Raw genomic sequence first — 21,023 nt, 5'->3', positions numbered from 1 at the left:
AAACACACAATCTGCACTCTGCCCCCTTTCTGATGCCAGGCCCTTGTTACATTCTTCTTTTGGGAGTGGAAAATATTGTAATACTCGCTTATAGAAATCAATGGATTTGTTGGAACACTGCAAGTAACAACTCCAGCACACAGAGGCAGGACTACATTTCCTACAACCTCTGCCCTCTCAATTAGACATAACATAAAACCAAAACAAGACAACAATTTAGCACTAAGATACAGTTGGTGGTGGTGATGACTACAGTGATCAATACAAAATTTGCCTAAACTGCAAGAAACTGGTTTTCGGAAATCCCATAATTCATGGCTAGCCTCCTTAATTATGGTTGCAAAGCTGGAAACAAAAAAAGAAAAGCATATCTCCAGTTGGATTTAAAGTGCCAAAGTTGTTTTGCATTATTTATAGATTTACTCTCTAGTTGAAAGACAGTGCTAGTTACTAAAAATAAAACCCCCAAAGACCAGTATCTCACTAGCATTTTAAGAAGATTGTTATAGGTATGGGAGCATTTTATTATTCTTTTTTGCACAGTCTGATATATAGTAGTCACCAGCATCACCTAGATAAGAATTGGGGACTTTTTGTGTGACCGTACTTTGAAACAGAGACACAAGAAACACAAACCATTGACTCAACACCCCTGAAGCCCCAAGGCAAAGGCTTGCTGGTGAAGATATATTATTTCTGTTGCTGTGGTGCTCAGAATTGCAAGCATTGTAAGGTTTAATTTTCTTTTCCCACATAAGACTTACAGGACTTTCAAGATATTTGAAGAGGAAGCAAGTTTGATTTCTGCCTTCAGAAAAAAAAAATAAAGATGATTTAGAAGAAGTAACTATTCTGCATTCACCTTATAGTATGCACCTATAAATACTGCAAAAAAGTACAAAGGGATGAATAGACTATTATCTAAACAGTTCTGTTGTTTTACAAGAATTATTCTATGAATGCTGTAAGAAATTCCTATCTTGGAGGCTCATTAAATCAGTAATATAAGAAGAGTCCCTTTAAAGATGCAACAAATGTCTGCAGTTCTCCAAAAAGCACAATGGAAGTATACCATGACATGAAGCAAAACTGAATGATCATCATACCGTTCCTATTGTTTGTTTCTGGACCCACAAACTTCCAAAACTTTTAATAAAGTATTGCAGTTCCTTTAAAGCTGCAACATACCATGTACATAACTGACAGAATCCAAATTGCAACTCATTCATAAATCTTTGGATGAAAACATCAAGCTCAGGAGATGTTATCACCTCATTTGTTTGGATTTTTTGTTTTGTTCCCCCCTTTTAAATAAACAAAGGGGGAAACTTTCATCTAAAGACTCATTTAAATCGTCTGAAGACAAATGTTTATTGCTTTTGAACCTTCAGCTTTTAGAAAATGAGATGAGTCTCATGTTACCTTCCCCACCTTTTAATATGCAGCATCAAGTCCTTGGAAAGTGCCAAAATTAGCCCTGTCATTCTCTGTGTTGCCCATTCCTTTTACTGCAACACAGAGCTTGTGAAACATTCAAAAATATACCCCGGTGGCATCTTTATAGCAGCACAGTCTTCTATTATGTTTCATCCTAACCTCACCTGAATAGAAATTCAATATATATTTTGCCTTAGCAAAGAATAAATACATTTTGAGGATCAGTAATTCATTGAAACACAGCATAAATAAAGCAGTGATTTGTTGTTTTCTACATTTTCTACCTCTTATGCTAATGAAAATCACCAAAAGAAAGAGAAAATGCACCTTCCCCAGCATTATTCACATTGCAGTAGACACCACAATTTGGTACTTACAGATCTTAACAGTGAAATCTCTCAGGAGCTTTACAATTTTCTGCAGAACTGTTTCAAGCTCTCAGCAAGCCACACTGTTCATCCAGGCAGAACCAAGCTGTATGGAATGTCTATGCAGCTGGGAGATAATGGAACTATTTTCCCAGCTGGGACTACAAGCCTTTTATCCACTGAGCATTGCGTGTCTCTTCACTGGCACTACTCATGAAATACACTGCTTTCTTGCTGTATTCGTGACAGGACCCACACGATTCGTGTTTGAATCACATGTACACATAGCCGCTACGGCTTTTGAATATTCTTATCTGGAAATCATATGAAAATCAGCTCTCTACTAATCGTCGTTCATGCAAGCTGAGAGAGCAAAAGCACAGCTTTCACACCAGTAGCATTTGTTTGCAGTGTTGTACTTGTGCATGAAAGATTAAATTCTTTTCATACAGATATGAGCGCCTGTCAGGTAATCAGAAAACCTCTCTTCTTGAAAACTGGGTCACTAACCAGTAGTAGATTTAGAACAGGAGTGGAAATAATTTTGTTTGTTTCCTGATCCCACAACTGCTCCGTGCACTACATAAGATTAAGTTTGTAGGAAGTCTGTCTGGACTTAGATTACATTCTAACACAAGCTCTCTTCATGAAACATTTAAATAACCCTTCTGTGCTTTGCATATTTAAAAAAAAGAGAGACTTGCTTGTCTAAAGTAATGCATAACCAAATTTGATTGATTAATAAACTTCAAAATCACTACTCTGATTTCCACTACTCTTTTTGGGATTGTTTCAGTGGAGTGGCCAAGAGCTGAGGATGCTTCTATTTTAGTTAGTAAATTATTTGTATTCACAGGAGAGGGGCATGGAAATGGCAGGTTACAGAACATTTTGCCGGGAAGAAGTGCATTGTTTCACAGCTATTGCTTCACTAAACCAGTTTAATGTAATCCCCATGTAAATCCATTAGTTTGTAATGGGATTAATTGCACGCCTGCCTGAGCAATAAGACGTCAAAAGGAAGTGAAAGTCAGACGGCAACAGACATGCACGTGCCAAAAAGACCAAAGTGACATGCAGATAAATAAAACAGAGGGGATGTTTTATTTTGTTTAGATCATTTGGATTGACTCCAGTAATTAACATAAAACATACATGCAAAAGACCAGTTTAAGCTTCTAGCATAACTCTACTGACTTTGGTGAATTTACACCAAATTTAATTTGTCCCTTTTTTAGTGTAGTCAACTCGATGGTGCCATATACATGAATTTAGGATCACTTTGACAGCAGGTATCTCACAATTGTGTGTCATGCACATTGAAATGTATATAATAGCTGGTGTTGCTGTGGACCATTGCCCTCTACAGAATGGAATGCCACACCAGGCAGCGACAAGCCCTTAGTCTACATAAACCTTTATATGACAGTACTGTGGCTAACATCAATTCTGTTTTAGTTCAGCTGGCCATACCATGGGGTTTTGAAGATGTTCCTGAGTAAGGACTGAAGTAAGGGGGATCACATTGGCGGGGGAAGGGTGATGGAAGCAGCATCCCCAAAAGGAGAAGAGAGTTCACCTACTCTTTCTGGTTTGAAGAAACCCTCTGCCACATATGCAGGGAGGAAGACTGGTTCTGTGGTTAAGGCCTTAGCCTACTACTCTGGTGAACCATGTTCCATTCTTTTCTCTCCCCCAGACTTCTTGTGTGACCTTATGCAAGTCCCTTAGTCTCTGTGCCTGTAAAATGTGGATAATTGTACTCTCTTAGCTCATTGGAGGTGCTGTAAGACTACAACCACTAAATATAGTTAAGCACTCAGGAACCATGGGGCTTGTTTAAATACCATAGACACAGTAGGGCGTGTCCACCATTGTCCAATGTGGTGATAACTCCATCTCCTATTTCAATCTGCGTTTAACCACTCTTCCTAATTTCTAACACAATACTTTGCAGTTCTACCATACCTTCCATTTGAGGATCTCAAAGTTCTTTTCACACAGTTAATTAAACCTTTCAATACCCTGTGAATTATGTAAATAATATTATTAATAGTGCTATATTTAATTAGGGAGGAAATTCTAATGGATTTCTTGTAATTTATCACTAAAATTCTTCTTCTAAAGAATGTGGGTATCTTTTCTAAGTTATATAAAAATAAAAATCTAAATGCAGAAGCAAATACCTGCAATATAATAAGTTGACATCTTGCTACAAAACAAAAATTAAAAATGAAACCGTTTCTGTGATTTGAGATAAGTCCCCTCAAAACAAATGGTGTTGTTTAGTAAGTGGTCTATATTGCTGGACAGGAACCGGATATTTCTTTTAATGGGAAAATTGGGGATTTCTCTTTTTTTTTTCTTCTTCATTTTCCAGCAGAAAAGAACTTCCTTCAGAAAATTTCCAACCAGATCTAATTGTGTGTTAAAAATGTCAATAGAAAAAAACCCACAAAAATCCATTATATTCTCCTACCGTGCTGTACTTTCAGAAATCTAAAACCCTTGAAAGAAGTTTCTCCGAAAATGAAAATGAAAACACACCTGTTATATTTATAAACTACTTTTCACTGCTGTTAACATGTTGTATAATAGTCACTGCATTACAAAATAACCAAGAAAAGTGAACTCAAAAAAGGATTTCAATGGGATTTCTCCAGTAGACAGCAAATCACCGGTGTGTGTGTATATATATATACAGAGAGAGAGAGAGAGAGAGAGAGAGAGGGAAGAGTTTTATCAGCTTAAATCTAGCAGAATGCCGATATGACTAAAAATGTCACAGTGAAATCTAGTGTATGAACTGAAAGATAGGAATTAGACGGTTTTAGTCTGATGAGCTCGTTGAGAAAACTTTTGAATGCCTGGAAGATAGTCTCTCCTGCCCCATTTTCTTTGTAAAAAGAAAAGATTTCTCAGTCTCAGATTGCTAGAACACATGAAATGGTCAACACAAACCCATGTAACTGATCCAGCCTATCTATATTAGTTAGGGAATCTTTAACCAGTCAGGTTTATTGAAATTAACTGCAGATGACTCCAGTGTTTTTATCACAGAATAAAAAATCGATAAAGAGAAAGAAGGAGAAAGTGTTGTCCAGTACCAAGAATCTGAGTTAGGAACCAGAGGCAGAACTGAGAAAAAAACTCAGAATTCCCCTTGAGCAGCATCATGGCCTTTCCATAATTGATGTTTTCTCCTCAGTAAAAAAGTGAATTATAGAAAGGCTGTGATGCTGCCAAAGGTATACATATCACAGCTGATACACCTGCAAAAAGGAGTAACTTTTTCATTCTTATTTCTGATGCTTTTTTTTTGAAGGGTTGGGCCTTCAGTTTTTCCATCTCCTCTTCAATATGTCAGATAGAAACATATACTATTTGTATCTTAAAATAATGTACTCAGTCACTCAAAATGTGAGATGCAGACTGTGATATCCAAGTTCATAAAGTGTATCAGATCAAGGATTTTATATCAGCTATACTTATTTCTGGTGGAATCCTGCAATGTAGCATGAGTTCTGTGGCTTGAAACTAGTGGTTTGACTGTCAAGCGGCAGTGAATAATATAGGACAAGATTCTTTTTACTGTGCTCACTTTGAATAATACCAATCATTGCAACTCATATAGAAAATTTCCAAAGGGACAACTCATATAGAAAATTTCTATTCCATGTGAGCAAAGGCATCAGAATCTGTGCCAGGACATGTTTTTTTTGTTTTCGTTTTGGCAGTGCCATCTACTGGTTGGAAGCTGAATTATTAAACCACCAATTGCTATTTAGGAGTTATACTGTCTGTAGGGTTTTTGTTATTGTAAGGTTCTTGTTGATCCTAAACTAGTCACTTTGGCAACACTGAAAGTGGGTTCTACAGGTCCTGTCCTGTACTCCTTACACAGGCAAAATTCAGTTCAAGCATAGCTTTTAGTAAAATTAGACTCCATCGCTGCCAGTTGGCAAGACTGAGTTTACAAAAAACATATTTTAAAACAAAGTTTTAAAAAAAAATTCCTAACACATGAGAAGCATAAGTGCAGAATGAGCACATACAGGGTCTATGAATGGGAAATTTGGATTTCTTGCAATCATAGTACCTTTCCTAGAATCTAAAATGGGAACTATTTTCACAGAATTAACAGTTATGGTTAAACTAGATTTGTGGTTTTCATCAACAGTTTTGGCAGACAGAGATAAAAACCATTTAATAATTACAGTGGACATATGGTTGTTGTTCTGTTTACTAATATAATTTCTGATCAGTTTCCCGTGTATAAAATAGGGATAATAATAATATTCCTTTTTTTAAATTGATGTGTGTTATGGTGTGTGTTATGCAGGAGATCAGAATATCTTCATGGTTCCTTCTAGCCTTCACATCTATGAAAAATGAAAATATAACTGTCAAAATGAAATGCAGCGCTCACCAGTAAAAAGTTATTATTTACCTATAGATATCACATAGTGGTGTCTGAAACTTTATAACCTTTCCCTGTGCTTTTTAAATCCTTGACTTAATTTGTCTTGAGTCCTGGTAAGTGTATACGGAATGAATAGGAACAGAAAATGGTTGAAATATGAACATTATGTCAGAGAGATTTGACAGTCTTTCTATCATCAAAAATGGAAGTTGGACTTTTGAAATTAATGAGGTTTCATGGTCTTTTTTTTTATGCCTATATTGTAAAAGTCCCTCTTTATACAGAGCTTTATATTGGTGAATATGTGGACAACATACACAATTTATAGTAACTATTTATAAATTGTGTATTCTTACAAAGTGAAAACTAATAGTAATATGAAGTCAATGGATCTATGCCAATTTACAACAGATAAGGATCTGGTGCATAAGGCTTAACAAGTTAAATAAATATATATATATATAAGTGATTTAATTGATTAGTGAAAAATGTAACATAGCTTGTCAGAAGAGCTAAAAAGGAGAACAAAAATAGTTTAGATGATTTCAAGGCAAAAGAAATCAGATGCAGAATGAACAATAACTTGTTCAATTTTCTTCAGGTCATTATGCTGTCAAATAATGGTGGTTCATTTCTGCTTGGTTTGGCATAACAATTAAATGTCTTGCATGTTAGATTTTAATTTAAATGTCCTATGTGCAGTTCATCTATATAGTTCAAATCTTTGATGTATTTGTGTGTGGGGGGAGGTATAGAGTATTCATTAATATGCATTGCATTTCAAAAAATGAATACCACATTAAGTTCCAGAAAATAAACCTCAGAATTCAATAAATGCAATTATGATTCAAAGTTCAACCTTAACTCTGTCCACTTGTGTTTCTGTCCTAAAACAGTCTTACTTTTTATCAAACTATTTGCCAGTTAATATAACGTGTCAGTTATTCTTAGAGTGTTTTATGTTAAAGTTGGTTGGCATCTTTCAAAATGTAAATGAAAATCTGACAAAAACATTTTAAATGATATATTTTGTGAGTGCCATGTAAAAGGTGGGGGGAACAATCTCTTGTAATGCTAAATTGTGACAGGCTACTGCAGCCAGGAAATGAAGATCAGTCTTTTGCCAGCACCTGTGCATATTACACTCTGATCATACCACTCTTCAAAGGTATTTGTTTTGACAACTAATCCTGGCCATATCATGCACTTGGGAGAAAATCCTAAATGCCAGGGAATTATGTGAATGTCAAATCCCAGAGTTTATTACATTGAGATTGTTCTGTTTAAAGACATGTGGAGCAGGTTTACAGATGGCTTGGCCCTTCCAACGTGCATATTCACTGATATCTATAGGGAAATCCCATGAGTCAGAAGGCATCTCTGGAGGGCTGGGTTATTTGTATGTTAGATCTATACCTCTGCACTAACCCTTCCCACCGTCCACCCCCTCCACACACATGCTTCATGGCAAAATAATTCCCTGACAGCAACTATCCCAAAATAGCCCCTCCTCTAAGATTCTGGTATGCAGAGGCAGAAATCAATATAAGGCAATACTTACAAGGCTCAGCATCAACTTACACTGCATATTCTCCATCAACTACAGAGAGGGTGATCCTGTGAGAAAATGCCTTGTCTTCACTCCATCATTCCAGCCACATCCCAGTGTCACAGTACCCTGGTCACTTAGGGATCCTGAGGTGTTATTTCCATGATCCTCCAGGAAGAAGGGAGGTGCATGTGGCGGATCTGATGATCACCCATTTCTCACAAGCCCTTGTGCTCTTTTGTAACTTACTTTCTCTCCTGTCTAGCTGAAGAAAACATAGTGCTGCATCACATCCATTTAAAACTATTTTCCTCATCTCTATAAAGTCTAAATATTGGTACTCTGTGGCAATTCTCAGAGCTGGGAGGCACCTCGTCACCACCGGCCCTTAGTTGTTGAGTTTTGTCTGTGGATAAGCTCCCTCAAACCACCATCATCTGGCAGCACAAGCAACATTTTCCAGCCTCCTCAAATCTTGCTCTTTCTGTACAGATTGGCAACAGGCACATACCATTCCCCCGGTCTTCCAAGTGCCCCTCTGGAGTGCTCAGTCCCTGTTCCACCGAACACTCACAGTGCTCTTAGATTATCTATTCCCAAAGGAATAGTACACACCAGCTAGTAAGATTAAACTCAGGATCACCGCTTTGCTTAACACAGACATACGCACACATATATATGAGTGATAACAAGAATAAGTTTCAGAGTAGCAGCTGTATTAGTCTGTCTTCGCAAAAAAAGAAAAGGAGTACTAGTGGCACCTTAGAGACTAACCAATTTATTTGAGCATAAGCTCTCGTGAGCTACAGCTGTAGCTTATGCTCAAATAAATTGGTTAGTCTCTAAGGTGCCACTAGTACTCCTTTTCTTTTTAAGAATAAGTTTATTATCAAAGAACAGAGATTCAAATGATAGAGCCTAAGAATATTGGAAACAAGTGGTTACATATAAAACAAAATGATAACTTGCTTTCTAGAGACTACACTTAACTAACAAGGCATTCCCCTATCTCTCACAAAATAGCTTATCCCAAGTTCTTTCCCTGGCATTTTTAACCAGGTTGATTGAGATCACTTCTCATAAGATCAACCCTGCTGGCAGCTTCTTATCACAGATTGAAGGAATACCTGGCTGAGGACTTTACTTTTCTGTTTGAAACACTGCACTGAGATGGTTGAGTAATAAAACAAGATCAAGTTTATTAACAAAAAAACAAGAGATACTGAGCAGGAGGAATTGGGATAGAAATGGTCAGAAACCCACAAAAAAGAAAAAAAAAATACAAGTATAAGATGAAAACCTAATTTAACAAACTAGAGTATTTTGTTCAAAGCAGATTTTCTCATCACAGTTGTTCTTCCAGCATGGCTGGCCAGTTCTTAGCCAGGATACAATAGTGACGGTGCCCCCCATAAGGCTTTATGGAAATATGCTTGTGGATGTATATATGACATAACTGGAGTATGTTTTATGCTACATATGCCAGGTAACATATCTCCGTAAAGGTTATGATCTACTGAATACATTTCTCCTATCTGTATGCATGTATCATTTTTGTACTTGAAGTTATGAATATTGGCTGTATAATTGCTTGATTTCTAAGTAAGCTTTATAAGGCATTTGGTTAACTTCTTTAGAAAGCAATTTGCAAAGTTAAGTGCCCAGTCAAGAAGCACTTAAGGAACAATGGATCTTGGAATGCTCCAACACACATAACAAGTCTACTTGAGGACGTTCAAGGTAGCATGTGAACCATGGCTGCTACCTGTAGTTCTGAGTCATGCAGGAACATCTGACTGGCCCATGTGACTCCAAAATTCCATATTGTAGCTGGGATTCTACACAGGGGGAGGGAGGGGTGTCCATCCACAAGAGAAAGTCTATTTAAACCCCGGGGAGAACCCTCCATTTTGTCTTCAGCTGGCTAAAGAGAGAGCCTCTCTACCCCCAAGGATACCTCAAAGAAACTGGAACAAAGGACAGTCACTACAGGGGGTGTGAGTGATTGCTGGACCCAGACTAGAAGGAGACTAGTATGTAAAAGGAAGCTTACTGGAACTGGTGAGGTTTTTATCTGTATTCAGTTTTCTTAGACATAGACTTGCGTGTTCTATTTTATTTTTCTTGGTAATTCACTTTTTTCTGTCTGTTACTACTTGGAATCACTTAAATCCTACGTTCTGTATTTAATAAAATCACTTTTTACTTATTAATTAACCCAGAGTATGTATTAGTACCTGTGGGGGGAAGGGTCAAACAGCTGAACAATTTATGAGTTTACCCTGTATAAACTTTATTTATTTGGGGTTTGGACCCCACGAGTAGTTGGGCATCTGAGTGTTAAAGACAGGTATACTTCTGTAAGCTGCTCTTAGTTAAGCTTGCAGTTTGTGGGATGTGGTTCAGACCTGGGTCTGTGTTTGTGGCTGGCAAGCATGTCTGGCAAAGCCAGGCAAGGTTCTGGAGTCCCGAGCTGGCAAGGAAGGCAGGGGCAGCAGTAGTCTTGGCACATTAGGAGGCAGCCCCAAGGGGGTTTCTGTGATATAATCCATCACCCCAATCTCAGAGCCCAAAGTGCTTGGTTTCTTGACTTTTCAGGTGAAGCATGCCAGCTCTCTGGGGGGAGAGGTAGATATGATGGAGGGTAGGGATAAGTCCAGAGTGACCTAGACAAATTGGAGGATTGGGCCAAAAGAAATCTGATGAGATTCAGCAAGGACAAGTGCAGAGTCCTGCACTTAGGACAGAAGAATCCCATGCACTACTACAGGCTGGGGACCAACTGGCTAAGGGGCAATTCTACAGAAAAGGACCTGGGGATTAGAGTGGATGAAAAGCTGGATAATGAGTCAACAGTGTGCCCCTGTTGCCAAGAAGGCTAATGGCATATTGGGCTGCATTAGTAGGAGCATTACCAGCAGATCAAGGGAAGTGATTATTCCCCTCTATTCGGCACTGGTGTGGCCACAACTAGAGTACTGCGTCTAGTTTTGGGTCCCCCACTACAGAAAGGATGTGGACAAATTGAAGAGAGTCCAGCGGAGGGCAACGGAAATTATTAGGGGTCTGGAGCACAAGACTTATGAGGAGAGGCTGAGGGAACTGGGCTTATTAAGTCTGCAGAAAAGAAGAGTGAGGGGGGTTTGATAGCAGCCTTCAACGACCTGAAGGTGGTTTCCAAAGAGGATGGAGCTAGGCTGTTCTCAGTGGTGGCAGATGACAGAACAAGGAGAAATGGTCTTAAGTGCAGTGGAGGAGGTCTAGGTTGGATATTAAATATATATATATTTCACTAGAAGAGTGGTGAAGCACTGGAATGGGTTACGTGGGGAGCTGGTGGAATTTCCATCCTTAGAGGTTTTTAAGGCCAGGCTTGACAAAGCCCTGGGTGGGATCATTTAGTTGGGATTGGTCCTGCTTTGAGCAGGGGTTGGACTAGATGACCTCCTGGCGTTTCTTCCAACCCTAATATTGTATGATTCCGTGAAAATTGCTTTATGTCTCTGCTTATATCTTCCAAAGTTCAATGACCTTGCTTCAAGAGATAGGAAGGTTTCCTGGAGCTGCAGCTTTCATCCCCCACAAAGATTGTTCAGTGGCCATCCTCCACACTGGTTTGTCTGATGGCTTTGTTTATCTGGCATGTAAATGTAATTTCATTGTCTTTCTTTGCTCAGTTTATATTGGAGACATACTCCAGCAGGAGGAACTACATTCTTTTTGTCTAGAACAGGGTGACTTAAGCCCTGCCTGCCAAACACAATCTGAGTTACATTGAGCTGGTCAGGCCAGCTGACACTCATTGCTACAAGTCGGGAAGCCCCTGGCCTTCTGGAATTGGGATGCTCTTAGTGTCACACTTGGTTTTATCTAAATGAACCATTCAGTGAAATCAACATGAATTTGTGAAATGTTTCAGTGACACTGGAATTTGTCTTTTTTTTTTCCAAAAAAAATATTTTGGTAGAACAAGTTCACCCAGCTGGAGTTTCAATAGCAATCCATTATACATTATACATACAGTATATGTTTAGCTGATTTTTTGCTGCACATAAAAAAGAAAATGAAAACCACCACCTTTCCTAGAAGTTTTCATACCAAACCCATCAAAAAGAATACACTAGTTTATTAATTATTGCTTATTAATTATTATTTGTAGCTGTGAATTCCACACAGCTCTTTTCTCAACTTTATCTGCTATCTACTTGCTCTTTATTTTACCGTGGGTATGATCCTAATTTTACTGGTTGGGAGGTAATGACAAATTAGATATGGGACAAGATATAATCACTAATATGGAAGTGCAACAGTTAGTAATGCTTTAATTGCACATAGGCAGTAATTAGCCATCAGATGAACTCATATACATAAATAATTTAAAACAAGACCTTTGAACCTGAGAGTCTATAACATGATAAAGGAAAGGGAGAGCTTATATTGATGAAGTTAGTCCCTGTGTTAAGGTTCAGTGATCACTCTCAATCTTCAGGATAAGGAGAAGGGTTGGGCTGGAGTTAATTCATGCAAAATGCATTGTTTGTTAAGGACAATTTTGTGGGGTAGGGAAGGTGGGCGATTACCTTTGAAACTGCATGAATAATGCAAGGAACCAATGTTTACAATAAACTGGTTTCTACATTTCATTTGATCGACATTACTCTCTCTTTGCCATTGCAATTCTGCCACATAGCAAAGGATTTGAAAACTTTCTGTCCTCCACAGATATTTAGTTCCAAATGAAAAAAAAAAAAAAAAAGGCTCAAATCAATACCTGTGAGCTTATCTATAATGGGACTGGAAGCTCTTTAACCCTAGAACTGAACTGTCAGGCCTGATTGGAGATAATTGGAAACTGAAGCTCTAAAACTATGAGTAAAACAAACACAAAAGCTTTTATTGAAGATATTTTTAAAATAGTTGCTGGTGTTGTATTGAATGTGCTTTCCATTTCAAATACATGTGCAAGTACAATTCATCATTAAAAGCTTTAGACATCAAGACAATTATAACGTTCTTAGTGATGCTTATTAGTACCCTCATGATGGCTTTGTAGCTTTATTTTTTTATTCATAGCATGTACCTTAAATTGTTTGTGTTGTTTGTGTTGTTTGTTGTTGTTGCTTTAGCAATCAACAGGCTGGCAAAGCACCAATTGTGTTTCCTGATTTTTAGGTTTTATTTGTGGTTGCTGCTTCCTGGATGTGAAGTATCAGATAAGTGGGTCACTTCTCAAATTGATTTTCCTTAAGGAAAAGAAAACTAGAAGAATGGAGGTTGGAACTTGCAATGGTGCACTTCTTAAGCTTGTGAAATGGTCGTTGGATCAATGTCCATCCTCTGTGCTCTGCTGAGGCCTACAAAGAAATTGGTGACTATAAATGTAGGGTACTAGACATCACGCAACGGGTGTCTGCTGGAAGTAGCCACGTAACTGTGAGAGAACAAAACTTGGAACACTAGACTCAAATGAATTTATTTAGAAAAGTTCTTTGCCATAAGAGCTTATGTGCTTAACTGTTACTAATGCTCTTAATTTATGTGGACACATCACAGTTAAAACAGAATACACTGTGGCTCAAATAGAAAATGCCTTTCGTTTTGAAGTAGAATGAAAGTCCAAATTGTTTCAGTGTAATGAAATGTGGAAAGTGCAGTTCAGTTTATAGTGAACCCTGATTTACAGTTAAACTATTGTGTGTGCACAGCGGGAGGCAGGGGGTTTCACTGTAAAAAAAAAAACCATTGGACTTTGATTGTAGGTTGTGGGAAAGGGAATGCTGGTATATTGCCATTCTGTAAATCCCTGCCTGTGGCCTCCCTAAGTGTGTGACTGTTCTGTAACATTACATGTCACTGATCAAATATGAATGATATGACATTACAAAAAGACTACATTAAAGTAACTTTAATACCCTCTCTTAAACCCAAAGAAGCAGAGAAACTCAGCGTTAAAGCTGTCACGTCTCTTCTAGTAGATATCACTGTGGAAAGGAAAGAAAAAAGCACCACTGAGGGACTCAATTTTGCTGTTTTGTCTCAGACTCTTATTATTATTATTACTCATCTGTCTCCAGAGGTGTCTATAAGTAACTAGTCTTTGTAGAACTTGGACTCCTTGGTTCAGGGAGCGGGCTTCAGCTTTGGGGGTATTGCATACACCTCAACAGGTTTCCAGACTAATCTACTGGTGTGTGACTGGGATGGGGTCTTTGCCCAACCTCCTCTTCCCCCCATCTTTGGAGTGTGAGATCTTACTTGCCAGGGCATGCATGAGAAGACTATATGTTACTGGAATGCTATGTCAGCACAAAATGTGGGGCTCTCTTTCTCTTCCTCTCCACCCATTTTGTGCACTCATGATTCAGCCACCTAAAAACTGGTCCTCAGGGATTTAAGGACTAGAGGTACATGGGAACTGGATTTTACATGACATGGGAAATTCAGATATTTTGATTTTTTTTTCCCATTGCAAATTAGAAAAAAAAAATCAATTTCCCTAAATTCCCCTTCCCTCAAAATTGTTTTGGGTCTATTGAAATGTTTTGTTTTGATAAAATAAAATTAAAAATTCCTTTCAATTCAAGCATTAAATCTTTAAAAAAAATGAAAAATAAAAGAATTTTGTTTTGAAAAATCATTTCAAAACTAAAATATTGAAATGTTTTCTTCTGGAAAATATAGAAATGGGGCATTTCTATGTTACTGAAATGCTTGTTTTTGTTTTTGTATTTTCTAAATGAAATATTGTCAAAATTGTTACTTTTTTCAAAAGGTGTCAATTTTGACAAAAGCAGCAATTTTCATTGAAAAACTGTGTTGATGAAAAAATTCTGACCAGCTCTAGCAAGGACAAAGTTTTAGCTGGATTTCTAAGCTATAATAATGTATTCAAGGAGTCTTTCCATTGACTTCTATTGGTTTTGGATTGGGCTCATAATTCCTGGCCTTTCAATGCGTACCCAGAAATATAACATATTATTGAATCTGGGGGTAGATGTTATAGTGAAATCTATAACTTTTTGTACTTTCATTGCATGTGTGTGTGAGAGCGAGAATAAGTATTGTTTACATTTCATGGAAGTTAATCTCAGAATGTGCAAACTTGGATGTCTTATGCAAGGCACCTAAATCCATATTTAAGCACCTAAATAAAAGCAACCTGATCTTCAGTTGTGCTGAACACCTGCAGCTCTCTTTGAAAAGTTTGGCATTTTATTCCCTTTGCCTCCAAGATGCAATCGCAATTTCACTCTAAGGCCAAGTCAGTCTCACCGTCTCACACCATAGGGGTCTGATTGGCCCATTTAGTGGAAATAACCATGCAGAAGGAAAAGATGTACCAATAAATTTGCTGCAGCAGGGTAGTACTTACTGATATTTGTTCAGTGACCCAGGTGCAGCTGGACTTGGCTATCAGCAGCACTATGACCAAAAAAAGAATAGAGGACAGTATCAGAGCCACTGTCAAGTCTTTGTACTTAAAGGTGGCCAAAGGATAACAAGCAAAAGGGGGACATCAACTGGACACTACTGTTAGAAAGGGAACATGCCACATTAATAAGCCCTTTGAATGTGATTGTGGAGGAACTAAACTGAGAATGCTCCAGAATAGAAGGGTATCAATGCATCAGGTTGATGACAGCTTATGACAGACAACTATTTCTCTTGACCACAATGAACTAAATACTAGTTTTTGCAGCTATGGAAAGTAATCAACATTACTGGTGCCAAGGCATGGTTCTAGACCTCCCTTAACGGGTACGAGAATTAGGGCACCTGCTATGTCATAGTTGCAAACATCGGTGCATGCATAAAGCATATGTTCTTTAATGTCCTTCAGTGGCTCAATCAAATTTTTGTCTGCCTAAAGGGGGGTGGGAGGCTAACATGATGCTTTTACTTGTGTTCTGAATATACATTTGCCACTCTACCCTTGTGTGGGAATTGGCAGCATGCAGCACATGGAGCTTTGACTGCACTTTTGGCCCAGTTCTGCTGTACACTATGTTGGTGCATCCAGAATAACATTATGGACTTCATTCAGATTAGTCCAGATGTTTGACACTGTATTTAAGAACAGAATCTACACCAGTGCCTTGTTTTTTGACCACATCAGCGCCTTTCTACTCAGTATGCACTTCATTTGTGCAAGCCCAGCTCATGGCTATATTCACCTCTACACTGTTTGGAAGAAATGCTTTTGGAATTCCATATGCATTTTTTTTTCTCTAGCTGCTGATATATTTTGTGAGTTGTTTTCCTGATGCCTGCTGCACAACAGGGAAGATCAATCACTAAATATCTCTCCCACCCTTCTTTTTCATTTCCAAACCCCTAGCTTCAAGATCAGTCACTCTACTATATGCCTTTTGTTTCCTCCAAGCTACTTTCTCTGACTGTGCAGCCTCAAACTCAGGCAAGAGTTGAGTATGAGTCATTTCAAAGTGACTTTTTTTTACTTATCCTAGCCGCAGTGTTGCTGCTCATATAAAATCCAAAGCAGGTTGAGCCAATAAGTCTCTCACCCATTTTTGTGGTGTAAAATTATTGCCTCTCTAGCATCTATTTGGCAGTGATAGTTGCAGCTTCATTCATGTGTTCTCCAGCCTTGTGTTTAACATAGAAGAGTCTAAACAATTTGTTATTTTTTGTAAAAATTGTGGGTCAAATTCTCTCATATGCCAAAATATGCTGGGAGTAAGAGAGGGGGGGTGGATTTTCAAGGAGCTGATTCTATGCCTTGCATAGTTCCACCCCTGACTCCAGCCAATTAGAGAGCAGCCTCCAGGCAATGCCAGCTGGTGCTGGTCTCTAGGGGAATTGTCTTCAGTTTTGAGAATTGTGAGATCAGAGCCCCCTAACTGCCAGCTCCTCTCAGACTCTCACATCCTATCCAAGGGATGACAGAGAAGGTAACACAGGTGTCAGCTATGCCACCCTTAATGCCAAGTGAGAGATAAACCCATTTTGCAACTCCATATGTAATTCCACATATGTTCTGTTGTAGCTTAACAAAAATAGTGCTATTAGTCTGAACTAGAAATACGGAGAAAAGAAAATGAGGTTTTTTATACAAGCTAAAGTTTGCTGAAGAAGTAAAAAATTGTCTGTAATGATATGTGCATGCATCCAGGAAGATCCATCACTGGTAATATATTTGGCCTGGCAAATGCTTACTTTCTCTTCCGTCTAGAGTACAAGTGCAAGAAAGCAGATAACAGTTGATTAGAGAGACAAAGGTTGGAAAATTTTAAAAATGAAACAAATAGGTAGCTTAGCCAATAAAGTGGCTTCAATGAACCAGACAAATCTGAATTTCCTCTGGAAGCACTAGATATTATAGCTGTACATAGGGGCCAGTGTTCCTTTTAAGTGTATATGTAAGGATCTGCAGGACTGGAACCAGGTCTGTGGAGCTTGGGGCAGCTGATGTTCCCACATTACCACCAGGAGGACATGTAGTGCAACCTCCAAGGAGCACTGTGGAGATTAGGCACAGCAGGAAGTACTGCCCAAAGGGGCCATAGTGACAGCACCCTAAAACCCTCTGATTGGCCCACATTTACTATTTAAACCTGGAGGGTGCCCCAGGAAGTTGTCCAAGCCACCATGCAGACTTCTGGTTTTCTATGGCTCCAGACCTTGCCTCACTTTTCAATCTCCAGTCTCCAACTCTGACCTGACTCTGACCCCAACTCTTGCCGATTGATCCCAGCTCTAGCAATTACTCGCTCACTGACTACTGTCTCGTGGCCATATTTGACTTTGGGACAACAGCCCAGCAGTGACCACTACAGAAGACCACCTACTCGTGGTTCCCTTGCAGTAGACCATTAAAGAGATATTGTGTCACTGAGATGGCATTATAAGCCTTTTAACAGCACCAGATCCCCATTAATTATACAGGCCCTTGTGGTCTTGGTTTACCACATCTTCATTCCTTGCTGTCCTTTACAATACAAGACCATACAGAACATATTCCCTTGGTATGTTCTGTGCACATATCCACTTTCCCTTGGCACGGTGTTTCCTGTAGATCATTCTGGGAGTTGCAGTTCTAAGTCTCACTGATTGTACGTGCCGGACAGTGAGCTCCCTGCAGCAGCTTTAGTGAATTTCCAAATCACTGCTTATGGAAGGTCCCATTGGTGCCCTATATGGAACTCCCCTTAATTAAAGCTGACATCTGGAGAAGGCTTTAGAGACAGTTTCCAAGATCCATGCTGGGCTGTGGACTCTGGTAAGGATGTGGCTCTTAAATGCTTTCATTCTTCAGAACACTTCATAAGGAAAAGACCCAACTCCCCTCTCAGTCCCTGCACTGCATGGTTCTCAACTGGGGTTGGCAGGATCAAACTCTACATGGCTTAGTTTTCTGATGTTGAACTACACATATGTTCATGAGGCCATTGTGTTGGGAATAAAGAGAGGATGGACCAAGGAAGATGGGATTTGGTTTTGCCAAACCTCATCAGTTCGGCTTGGTTTTGTAGAGCCAGCATCAGGGATGATTTGGAATCTGGGTCTATTTAATGAGAACCCCAAAGTCTGGGAAAGGAGGGTGCTCAGGTAAGGTTTTGGTTCTCATCTCAGTAACAGACAAACAAACGGTTAGTTTTTGTTTTGCAGATCAGATCAGTGGTGATTTGGGTCTAAATTCCTTTTGTATCTAAAGCACCAGAGATCAAAGAGGTTTGCATGATAGAGTCTGGCTTGGGCCCATCTCTAAAAGGGGTTGGCTTTTTCTTCCAGAAGGCTTATGGATTGCAACTTATTAACCTCGATTCCTTGGGACGGGATAAGGCCATGTGGTTCCCTAAGATTAAATACTATGTGCAAATACTTGCTGTAGAAGAACCAGATGCCTACTGTGGATCTTTGCCTTTCAGAAGTTTTGTCACTAAACTAGCAAACAGAGGGGGGCTACCACATATGGATCTATGATGGGGCTACATGGGATTGCTACTTACAATACTACCAAGAAGGTGAGAAGCTGATCCAAGAACCACCCTGACTCCCAAAACCCTGCAACATCTTAGTGCTATGATAAGCAAGTCTTGCTCAACCTAATCTGATCTATCTTGCAGGATGATCCATTAGCTCAGAAGGTGATGGAACTGTCTGAACAATTGAGAACCAGAGCCAAAATGCAATACTCCACACAGGATGGGGTAACATAGATTGGTGTGCACATATATGTACCATCAGGGCAACCCTCATTGGAGGTGCTTTATGTCTGCCATAACTCTCCATTGGCAGGCCATTTTGGCCACCTTCAGACTCTCCGTATGGCTTCCTATGTCTTTTGGTGGCCCCGTAAGTGAACTGAAGTCCACACTTATGTTGACTCTTGTGATGTGTGTGCACGAAGTAAGACATCCTGTGTTAAGCCCCTTGGCACTTTAGTACCTCTGAAGAGCCCACCTAGACCCTGGACCTCAATCACCCTGAAATTCATAGAGGAGCTCCTCAATTCTGATGGCTACATGGTGATCTTGACCATTGTAGACCAATTGATCAAAATGGCACACTTCATCCCTACCCTCTGTGGAAACTACAGCTCAACTCCTAGTGGTGCATGTTGTCTGTCTCCATGGTCTACTGGACCATATCACTTCAAACTGAGGCCTTCAGTTTGTCTCATGCTTTTGGTGTTATTCAAGTTATTGAACATTTATACTTTTACCTCCTCCACATACCACCCCACAGACATGAGCAGACAGAAACAGTGAACCAAGTACTAGAGCAATACCTAAGATGCTTTGTCAGCTATCACCAAGATAACAGTTCAACCTCCTCCCTTATGCTGAGTTCTCATACAACAACAATGACCACCCCTCCATGGAACAGTGTCCACTTTTTTCCAAATTATGTATTCCACCCTTCCTTCCACCTGGCCTTGCAGGCAGCGTCTCTGAACCCAGTAGTCACCAACTGGATCCAATATTAGTTATGCATACTAGGAGCTTAAGGACCACCTTGAAAATAAGGAAAAGGACTACACATGGTATGTGCACCATCAACCTCAGGAAGGCTCAGCTCTCACTGTGGGCCAAAAATGTTGGTTCACTGCAAAACACCTCTGCATGATGAATAGGTCATCCCTCAAGCTATACCACCAGATCTTTGGAGCATTCTGGACTGTCAACAAATCAACTCCATCACCTTCAAGTTGCAGATCCCCTGGTCCCTTAAGATACACCCTGTTTTCCATGAATCCCTCTTGAAGTCTTACCCTGGAGATCCCCTTTCCTGACCAGTCACAATGGCTGCCCCTGCTGGTCAAGGTCCAATAGCATGAGGAATATGCAATCTGCACTATCCTGACTCTAGACTGCAGAGAGAATGTACTGCCTCATTGATTGCAAACATAGCCCTCCAAAAAGTGCTCCTGAGAACCTGCTGCTCATGTCTACGCCCCTGACTTGGTAAAAAAGTTTCAAGACCATCCAGACCTAGCACCAACATGAAGGAAGGGTGACCCTGAAGGGAGTGGGTAATATAAGGATCCAGCGGACTACAACTGAGGTTTGGGGAACAGCTGATGTTCCCACATTGCCTCTGGGAGACGACACAGCTATCTCCAGGAGCACAGTAGAGATTAGGCACAGCAGGAAGTACTGCCCAAAAGAGGCAGAGTGACAGCACTGGTGGCCCTCTGATTGTTCCACATCTCTTATTTAACCCTGGAGGTTTCCCAGGATGTATTTTGGGCAACCACAGAAACTTCTGGCTTGCTGTGGCTCCAGACCTTAACTTGCTTTCTGACCCTGGCCTGACTCTACCCCTGCCCCATACCTGCCTCTTGACTTCAGACTGATAACTACTCCTGGGCACTCGTCTCTGACCCCAGCCTGACACTGATTCTTGCCTATTTATTCTGGAGCTAGCAATTAATCTGGTCCCTGTTCAGTGACTACTGCCTCATGGACAGCCTTGATTCTGAGACACCAGCCCAGAAGTGACCACTAGGCCAGACCACCTGTGTCCCAGTCTTTTTATAGAAACTCTATTCATGGACTAATGTCCCCTCACTTCTAGGCTCCTGGATTTTAGTGGCTGAAAGTTTTCACTGTTTTCTTCCTCAGGACTAAAATGGTCCTAAGAAAAAGGATCCTCCATGATAACCTTAATCTACACAATTTGATACTCTTTTTGCCTAAAAAGAGCCCAATGACCAAATGTGTCTGGCAATGGACCAGTTCTCTCCGAGAAGTGATCCCTGCAGAAGAAAACTGATATAATT

At 39.7% G+C, this 21,023-nt stretch overlaps 1 protein-coding gene across 1 annotated transcript in view; it reads right to left on the bottom strand.

The window, feature by feature from the left end:
- Positions 1–1,979, bottom strand: part of CNTN6 (contactin 6) — a 228,069-nt gene extending 226,090 nt beyond the window's left edge. Inside the window, exon 1 of the mRNA XM_073351147.2 lies at positions 1,815–1,979. The gene's annotated coding sequence lies outside the window, so the exon portion shown is untranslated. The remainder of the gene's footprint in view (positions 1–1,814) is intronic.
- Positions 1,980–21,023: the final 19,044 nt, after the last annotated feature.

Source organism: Lepidochelys kempii, chromosome 7 (assembly GCF_965140285.1).
Source record: "Lepidochelys kempii isolate rLepKem1 chromosome 7, rLepKem1.hap1, whole genome shotgun sequence".
NCBI classification, from domain to species: Eukaryota; Metazoa; Chordata; order Testudines; family Cheloniidae; genus Lepidochelys; species Lepidochelys kempii.
This window is presented reverse-complemented; position numbering and strand designations above follow the sequence as displayed.